Source organism: Sciurus carolinensis, chromosome 2, assembly GCF_902686445.1.
Source record: "Sciurus carolinensis chromosome 2, mSciCar1.2, whole genome shotgun sequence".
Lineage (NCBI taxonomy): Eukaryota > Metazoa > Chordata > Mammalia > Rodentia > Sciuridae > Sciurus > Sciurus carolinensis.
In genome coordinates, this window is record NC_062214.1 from 134,074,644 (window position 1) to 134,085,340 (window position 10,697).

The following is a 10,697-nucleotide window of genomic DNA, read 5'->3' on the forward strand; positions in this document are numbered from 1 at the left end:
GGAAAGAAGGGTTGTTTTGCCTAAATCTGTTTTTCAAGCTGCTGGGTTAAGACAAAGGCCCGTAGGAGTCATACAGGAATCAAAATATGAAGAATTATTCTTGCTCCATCTCTGTCTGTTATTTTTAGTGTTCTTATAGAATTTTTTATTAACATATGATAATTTTCTATTGAAAAGCCATAAATAAGCTCTAAAATGAGTAGCTTACAGTATTTAAACATTGTAAGGATATGTATTTCTTTTTTTATGGTGCAGAGCTCATTGGTCCCCTGTTTGTTCTTGTGATTAATGAAATAGTTAGTGATTTTTAGTATGGAATTCAGTATTTACCTCGGTTGGGTTTCAGTTTCTTCATGGCAAGGAACGAATGCTGAATAAGCATTTGATATAACCCTGATATGAAAGGGGCTCTCTTGCATATTCTGGAAAGAATTTAATAAAAGCATAAAGACCTAAACAAAATGGAATTATTTATGTCTTTTGATTTATATGGTGGTTCTTCAATTCATGACCTCCATAGTTGGTTGAAAGAGTGCCACAATATTTTTCCATCTCTAGTTGTTCTCTGAAATAGCTGGAGTTGTTTTCAGGCTGACTTGTAACTGAGAAAGGAACAAGTCTCCTCTCTGCGGCAGTTGCAGTCAAGGGTAACCCTGAGGAGAGCCTCTGGAAGTGACAGTGGTGTTGCCATCTCTTGCTTAACTTTAACTAAAATCTGGTATGCTGGATACACATTAGAATCCTCAGTGATTGCAGGGTGTATAGATCCCGGGACTCAGTAATAACCCTGACTCAATTCTGATACTCTAAACAGGCATCATTTTCATCTCAACTCTTAGCTCTATTTCTAGGTATCATCATCATCATCATCATCATCATCATCATGTTTTTTTCCCCTAGAAAAATATAACCTAACACTGTCAATATGGAGTAATGTGTTGCCTTTTGTTTTGGGAAAAGAAATGGATTTCCCTGGTGCAACTGATTGCTATTAGGGGAGAGAAAGGAGGAGGCACATGTCAGTTCAATTGATCAATATGTCCACTTAGAATCAGGGAGTGGTCTTGTGGTTCAGTGCTGCCGAGTTGACAGTATTTATTTGAAAAGTCTCACAGGAAAGAATGGCAGCCCTTGAGTTCTTTTTCTTTTAGCCTATTTATTGAGTCTAAAACAAATATATCACAGGAAGCAGGAAAAGCAATATCTCTAGTCAGCTTGGAGGGTTTTTTTTTTTTTTCCACAGTGTTGAGCATATTGGTCCCATTAGGCACTAGCCTAAGTGAAAGAGCTCAGATTTTAATTAGTTTGTTTATACCACATCACACACATGCTACTCTCAGTTTTTTAAGCTTACATGGCTGACATGCAGCTATATGGGATGGGAGAGGTCAGCTCAGCCTGGTTTTATCGCAAGCACTTAGGAGCATGAACTGATCATTGCCTGCCGTTTTATGTCGCATAATGTGAACAGAAAGCTCTGTTGGGACTGCTGGGTGTGAACACAGCTAAATCGTCAGCTCTAAGGTGACAGGGAGGAGTGCTAGATGGTGATGGGGGAAGGGAAAGTACGTCTAGTGCTGGATTAGAAGTCTGAAGAAAATCACTCCTTGCCCATTAGAATTCTTCTAAAGTATTACTTCCAGTGAAAAGCAATGAAGACTTGTTTGGTAACATGAATTGCTAGGAGTAAAAAAATAACTAAAGGCAGCATTTTAATGAATTTTCTTTTTGCTTAATTCTTGTCTCTTTTGTCTAACAATGCTCTCAGTTGCTTCATCATTGATTTGTACAATTACTGGAAGTCGCATAGGCCAGATTTCTTAAGGGCAGTGTTAGAAAAAGTGAAGTCATGCTTTGAGGGTGGGTGTGGGCTGACGCAGTTATCTAGTGGAATATCCTCCCAGTTCAGACAAGTCCACTATTCTCCTAACCCCCACAAGTGTTCAAAATGCAATTATAGTTCTTCAACTTTATGCTTATGTGTTCTTTTGCTCTAGGAGAACAAAGCCCTGGTAATGGGAGCTGTCATCCAGGTCTTCAGTTTCTTCTTACAGCTTGTGCTGTTCTCTGATTAGCTGTGTGTCTTAATTACTGGCTAAGTCTATTTCAGTTCCTGTAGTTTTAATATATCCCCAAGAGGTTGATGTTGTGTGTGTGTGTGTGTGTGTGTGTGTGTGTGCACTCATGGGTGCGTGCGCACATGAGGGTAAAGGGAGAGCTTTCTCTGGCTGCATTTATTGGTGTCTCACTGAAATTTTCTAGAATTTAAAGAATTTTGTTTCATAGTAATGACTGAAAAATCATCAAGACTGTTTAGATCATGTATGCCTCAAAAGAAGCTAATTTACCCTGTACTTTCAGTTATGGTTTTCATACTGAATTACAAAGTTACAAAGAAGTTAATTCTTTGCTGATAGCCAGGTTATGGTAGGGATGATAAAAAAATAATCATATTAACAACCATAGCTATAATTTATTCAGTTCTTAATATGTATCAGTTACTGGACTAAGCTTTGTATGTATATTCTTTAGTCCTTATAATGACATTATGAGGTAGAGAGTAACAATCTTACTTTATAGGATTAGGTTCTGTTATTCACATTTTTCAGAAACCAATTCTTAGGTTACAAACTTGGCTAAGGTCACATAGTTAATAAGTGATTGGGCCAGGATTCCAAACCAGTGTAGTCTGGTTGTGAATCCCACATGCCTACCCAGTCATCCCAGTTTTATGACATCTTAACTGTACATACCATACAGATCAGTCATCAACACTGTATTATACGTACCCCACCCTTCCTCATTCTAATTGGAAAATCAGATTTCCCATGTAGAACAAAATCTCATTTACTACACTAAGATCTATTTTACTGTAAGGATGAGTGTGATTCTTGGTCAAATGTGAATATTGACCCTGATCCTAGAGATTTAAATAATGCAGAATCAATGCTCAGACCTTTTACTATCACTCTTTCTTGACATATCTTTTTAGCAGGATCTGTATATGGAAAATGCTACATAAATGAGTGTGGGCATGATGGAGTGTCACTAAAAAGCAAGTCTTAGATCTGAGTCATTAATGATTCAAGTTTGTTGTTCCTGTTCTATCAGCTACATATGTAGTAGCTCTGCTAACTTTTCGACATTTGCATTCCCTGGCAATACCAGGCAAGAAAGAGAAACAAACTACTCTCACAGCATGGAAGGTGTGGTCTGAATCTATGTCTTGAGTCAAGAACATAAAAAGAGAGTTTTGGTTTTTTTTTTTTCTGAATGTGTTAGTGGCTGAAACCAAAAGCTGTCCTTGACCAAGTACAAGAATGACAGTCTTGTGCAATATCCTGGAAGCCTTGTGTTTGAGGAGAGATGATACAGTCATCTCTGCATCATCTTGCCCATCCCCAGCTATCCACGCCCAGTGTCATTACTGGGCTCTAAGGGTTATTCTTTGTTTGAGTGTGGGGTTAATGCACACACTGACAGCACATTGATATTGATTCCAGGATGGCGAATATTAAAAATATTATTCCACAGGGTTTATTAGCCTCTTGTAGGTTCTGGGAAGAAGTTACCCTTTGTCATAGCTTGTTCCAAGGAGGCTAAAGCTCATGCCTGCCTGAGGTATAAGAATAAGAGACTGATCAGAAAGCAACAGATTTTCTAGGCACAGTGACTATAGGAATTAGATACCAATTAGGGAATAAAATAGTGGAATTTAGCGAAGTTGGTGGTCCAGCTGCAAGTCTCTGATGCCCTTCTATTTTCAATCCTAGAAGCAGTGAAAGGCATTTTTTTTTTTTAATCCTGTGATTCAATTCAACAAGTATTCTATGTCCAGGCATTGTTAAAGAACACAACAATACATATGACATATGCATATTCTTTCCCCAACTACATTCTGGAGGTAGAGACAAAAATAAACAAATTTGTATTTGAATATTTTCCCCTGTGATACTGCAATGTTATTTCTATTCACTTCTATTCCATGAGCTAGTAGATAAACCCATTATTTCCACAAATATGTAGAGGTGCATATGCCTATGTGGTTTCATATGGTTTCCACTGCATTGAATAATAAATTTTATTCCTGCTTGGGTTGGATTTAGAAGCTTGCTGTGTGTAGATATGGCCAATATGGCAATTAATGGTTATTTTTGTTTAAGTTATTCTGAGAAATACAATTGCAATCTTTCAAAAAGCGTATGTCTGTCTCATTTGACAAAAATGACATGTGGAGATATAAAATGTGTTACAGACCAATTAAGGAGAAATTTAAAAAATTTTAATGAAAACTATTTCTCACCTTTAAAAGCTTCTTTTCCAGAGAGCCCTCTAAATCAAGCATTCCAGCTAGCATACTAGAAAAAGTGTGTGCCACACAAGGCTCCATCTAGCCTTGTGCAATTACCCTAGCATGCCTTATAGACATCACTTCAAATGGGAAGCACTCTTCAAACAATCCTTTTAACAAATATATTTAAAACTCTGATGTATTTTCATGACTTTTTAAGGAGAATAGGGTATGTCTAACTTGGTATCCCATGTAGAAAAAAAGTTACTTGCAGATTGACTATTCCTCTGTCTTTGATGGTAATAGTAAATACCCAGCTCTGTAGACAGGTCATGAGTGAGAAGGCTTTTCAAAGGAATATCACTTTTGTACGGCTTTGTCCATAGTAACAGACTTTCAGGCATTTTGAATTAATAAGGCAGAAGATTTTTTTCTTCTATTAGCACATACCTGTTAGTGTCAGAATCCTTGAGTTGGTTTTAATACTTAGTGAGGATAAAGGAGAGACTTTGTTTCCCTTGTGAGCCACCAGCCATGTTTTTCTTTGCTCTTCAGTCATAAGGCATTTTTTAGACTCTTCCAGCCATCTATCTATGTGCTTGAGCCACAAAGGGAAGAAGGGAGAGAGTGTGGAACTTTTAGAACAAGATCTCAAACTGGCTAATGCATAAGGTGAACCAGGCCTAGAGCTTGTTTTGTATGGGTCCAGGGCAGGCAGGCTTCACGGATGTACTACCTGTGCAGTTACATAGGGCCCTGTACTTACAAGCATCTATGCTTCGTTTAATGCTTTGCTGTTACCATCTTCCAATTCTTAAAAATTTTTGAATAAGAGGCTCCACATTTTCATATTACACGGGATCCTGTAAATTATTTGTAGCTTATCCTGTATGGTCCTTTTGAGTCCCCTATTGGTATTGCCTGAGCCCTGTAGGTGTTTTGAGTTTGAGGCTCCCTCAACTCCCAGCTCTGGAAAATTTCAATATTCTGGAAATCATGGAACTTAAAATCGAAGGAACCATCACAACCCAGAGCAAAGTGCCACCTGCCTCCCTGCCCCATGGTAATTCAGCAGTGTGCGCACAGTAATTCAGTGGCATTTCTTTTATAGCCAGTGGGGGACATATTACATTACACCTGAAGATATTTGATTGATCAGGCTTATTTGTCACCACCATTACTTTCATGGGAGAAATCAAATCTTCTTTGCCAAGCAAGGTAATTAACCAAGTATTGGTTCAATGTTTATATTAATTTTCCTGCCCTTTGTTTACTATTTGATTACTTTTATCATCACCTTCTTTGTTTAACTCTCATTTAAATTATACAACATATTTATTCTGGGTATTTTTTTTAGCACTCTCCTCTCCCCCATTCGATTCTCTCTCTCCAGGAGGCAGGGGGCCCATCATTTGAGCTTATATTACTACAGGAAGAGTTTGCTTTTTTTAATTAAAAAGGGAATTATAGTCAATATTTGTAATGAATCTTTCTCCAGCAAGACAGTTTCAGCCATGCTAATGTTCTAAATTCCAGATCCACCATTTATAATAATGAGATGCCAATGACTGGCTCCTGGACCTTGTTTTAAGTGAAGCATTCTCAACCATCATATCACAGTGAGAAGTGGCTGTGTTAATCTGGAGATCTGCAGAGTTGTTAGACAATTAATATGAATGATGATATTTGTTGTACAGGAAAAGGATAAAGGTAATCTTTTTTTTCTTCTTTTTTTGACTATGTAAATAAACAGAAATCTGACAAATCCATAAGGGGCACTTGTCACTTCTTGGAAGTCTAAGTCTGGAGTTTTCTGCAAGGAACAAGCCCCAAGAACACTTATTCTTTGTCCCTTAACAATCCTGATGCTCTGTTCACCTTTGTACAAGCCATAAAACCAGCTATTTCAGATAATTTCACCAGTAGTCAACAATCAACAAAAGCATCAAATCTCTATCCTGTGCAAGATCATATGCTAAGGAAAAAAAAAAAAAAAAAAAACTTTATAAATAAGGACAGCCCTAGGTACACACATGTACATATTACTTGGAGAGGTTGTTACAGATTTAACACTATCTTGTCTGGGTTCTGCTTGTAAATGATCTTGATTAGTTCTTCCATTGTTCTGGATATACCCTGAGATGGAGCTTAAAGCATACCTGTGGTTGCCTATAACTCTCTGTTCTCTTCATTAAACTTTTTGAATTAAATATGTTTCTGACAACTCACTGTCTTTGCTGGCCCACTGTCAGCTTTCCCAATCCTTAGTACTTGTAGTTTCTACCCCACCTATTGTCCTACTACTGTCACCTCTTGGGACAGTTCTGATTTCCTACCAGGATCCCCCTTCTCAGGCTCTCATCTCTGTGCTACTCTTAATTCCCATTACATTAGCATAAAAATAGCCCATCTAAAGTCAAATGACATTGCATCTCCTCTGATATGCTCCATATGAAGTAATCCACTTGCTTTTAGCTTTTAATGGTTAATTCAGATTCTGCCCTGTATTCAGTCTGGTTTTCATGTTTGTGTGAATTAAAAGGGAATGACCCTTTAAAACTCACATTAGGCCGTCTGTATGGGTAGCAACTAGAAATAACTGAAATAGCAGGGCCATGTGTGGTAGAAAACTTGATCCAAAAATAAAAACAGGTGTGCAAGTGTAATTTAAGAAAAAAATCCCTAGGGCTATTGTTACATTTCACTTTTAATTAAAAATAAATAAAAATAAGGGGGACACTAATGAGAAGATAAGCAGCACAGCAAGAAGCCAGAGTAAAGCACATTTCCTCAGCATTGGCAGGGAGTGGCATGCAGTTTCTAGAATACAATAGGGAAACACATGCCTCAGAATGGCAGCTGCTTGAATAAAGAGACAAATCTGAAAACAGAGGTAAAAATAAAGATGATCACAAAAACAGATGTCATTGCTCTGAGGACTAATAAAGAATCAGGCTGGTGAATTAAGATACTAATTTAATGATGAATAATTAATAATATGATTTTTAAACATTTGAAGTTTGACTAGTTAAATTGAAAAGGAATAGATTAGAGGCAGAGGACCAGGGAAAAGATAACATGATCAACTTAAGAAAAGACATATTTCACCCTGTTATTTTTTGCTTAGGGAGTTTTCTCTTTTGTTGTTTGTTCTGGTTAGTATTATTTATTTGTCTTGAAGGTGAATAAATCCATATTTTGCTGTACTTTTTGAAATTATTCTTTAAAAATACAATAGAAATTATGATCTTTGGCATGATGTTTTTCTCTGGTTCTTAGATCTTAATACCATTCTTGTCTAAATATCGTATATGTTAAAATACCCAAGTAAGAAGTAAATTGAGTGCTCTCAACAAACTTGATGAGAAAACAAAAGTGTTGCTTTTCAAAAATAAAAGAGAACCTCAACTGGAGATGAACATGCCACATTACCAAACCTAAAGTTTTTTTTTCAATAGCTTGTGCCAAATGAAGCATGTCCATTTTTGAGTTTTAGAATCCTAAAACCTAACAATTACACATATGTATATAGACTGCTGTTCTTTGGGCAGGAGATTTAGTGGTAGGGAAGGTAGGCTAGGAATGGACTGTACCTCTTAAGCAATAGTTATGTTTCCCTTCTTGAATAAGTTTCTCCTCACACTTTGTATCTAAAAGCTGAATGAAAACAGTGCAGAAGGATTTTGGAGCTGAGGGTATTTACCTCTGATTCTTAGCTCTTAAATTATTAGATCTATGATCTTAGGTTCTTGGGGTCTTATTTTTTTTAAGTATAAAATAGGGAGACTATCTTTTCATAGGATGAAAAGAAGTATAGAATGAAATGAAGTTATTGACTCAAAGTGAGCATTTGATGAATGAAAATTATTGTTATTATTTTACCAACTCACAAGTAGTGGGATAAAATTTCTTCTCAACCCAGTGCAATTTCTCCTCAACCCAATCCTGAAATCAAGGAAATAATTTTTAGAGCATTTATTAGCAGAAAGAAAAGTGCTTTAGTGTATTTTAAACATATATATTTAAATGTATGAAATATACATTTAAAAGTATAAATGCTTGTACTATATCAAGCAAATATATTATCTTATTTAATTTCCTTTTCCTGATTAATGTTCCTCCATCACATTTATCACCATTTATTTATCACACATTTAACTATTTATTATTTGTTTCCTTCATCCTAGTATAATGTAAATTTTACAAGGGCAGATTTTTTGTGTGTGTTTTGTTCATTGATGTCTTCTTAGCTCCTAGAATAGTGCCTGGTTTATGATATGTGCTCAATAAATATTTGTTATGAGAGTAAATGAATCCACATAACCCTAGAAAGAAGCAATATGATTGTATTCAATATGTAGGAAATTAATTCTCCTTTGCAATGGTCCTTTTCAAGGTGCTAAACACCCTTGAGTGATTCTTGCTATTCCAGATAGTATGTCAAGAAGCCCTTGTAGCTGATGGTGAGGGCATCATGTTCCATCTGATTATTCTGAATTCTTCCACTGAGGGCAAGAATATTGTCTGGACAGTACTGATGTTCTCTTTTCTGCAGAGTTTCTATGAGGGAGCTGGAGTTTTGCTGGTCATTTGAAAGATATATTGATTCTTCTATTGGTGGTTGTCTCTTTCTCTCATTAATGAATTTGAATCTCCTTTAGGAAAAGAATTATTTATTCTTTTAATCCTTAAACTCTAAGCTATAAGTCTTAGGTTGATGGATTGGTAGAGATTTCATTGAAATCACCCAATAAGGAGAATGACAAACCATGGTAGTCAGCCCTTCCCTATTACTATTAAAAATGCTGTAATGAGAAATAAAGCAAAGCACAGGAACACAATGAAACAATTGTTTGACCAGAACATGCAGCCTTATAAATGAAGGAAACAATTAAGATAGCTGATTTCTGCTATTTATTTTGAATTACCAGCAAACTCTTTCAGCAGTGGATATGTCTACAACTGAATTCTGTACCAAAGACATTTAAAATGTCATGCTTGTGAACTGAGTATTTCTTTCTCAGGGAGCAGGTGTGAGATTTTTATTCTTGAAATTCCAACTATTTTGACAACATGCTATTTTTAAGTTGCCTTCCTCTTTAGGAAGACAAACAAGATCCAAAAGCAATTAGAAAAACATCCTAGGAGAAGGCATATTTTGGTTATACTTTAATAGACTGAATAAGAAAATGTAATGCTGCTAAATTTTAAAACACACTATTATGATCTTAAAATGTGTTAAATATATTTACTTTTATCAACCTCATCATGATACATGATAAAAATCATGCCTCATGAGAATTTTCTGACATCTGCAATACACAACATGGCCAGTAGCGAGACACAATGACATTATTATGTTAACATAACACGTTATTACAGTCTATTTCAGAGAGCCCTTGAGTGGGAGTAAGGAACCTGAACTTTGGTACCCATTGACCTAAACTTCCTAAATCCTGGTTTCTTCCACAGTAAAATAAATGTTAAATTTAAGTGATTTTTGTTTTCTATTAGTTCTAATATTTTATGCCTCATTTACAGGGTTCTCCAAATCTTTCACTTATTTGACCTTGTGATTTTCAAAAAGATTTTCCAAAGAATATTTTAAACTTGCTTAGTGCCTTCATGTAGATGAAAACATTTACATTTATTGTCCTTGTCCCTTTAGGCCACTATGAAAAACACTACTAACTGGGTAGCTTATAAACCACAGAAACTTATTTCTCAGTTTTGGAGGATAAGAAGTCCAAGATTAATGTACTGCAGATTTGGTATCTGTTGAGTGTCTATAATTTGGTTCACAGATCAGACCTTCTGTCTTTACATGGTGGAAGGGACAGGGATCTCTCTTGTTCCTCTCTTATATGAGCACTAATTCCATTCATGAGGGTTATGCCCATGGCCTGATCACCTCCAAAGGGGCCCACTTACTAGTACCATCACCATGGGGGTGAGGATTTCAAGATATGAATTTTGGGAACAGACATTGAGACAATAGGGTTTCTATATAATTTTTATTTCATACTTGTGTGTTTCATTAGCTTCTTTTTCATAGGGTTCTTGGGGGTCAATCTATAGTCAACACATAAGGTTTACTTAAACTTTCAAATTACTATCTTTCACAGTACATTTTTTTTGTTTGTCTTGCAAATTCATGCATTTTAATTTAATTTTTCTTCCCTTTTTATTTTAAAGCCACAATATGTACCTTTTAGTTAGTGGACTGGGTGAAATATTTGAGTCTCTTCTGTTGGGTGTGGAATCTCTTTAGAAATTCACACCATTGCTCCAGATATTCTTATAAAATATAGTTGAATGTACTTTTATTAGATTGAACCTTATGGAATTTACATTTTTGTGGTCAAAGATGGTCAGATAGCAGCAGTTTCATGTCATTTAACAAAAT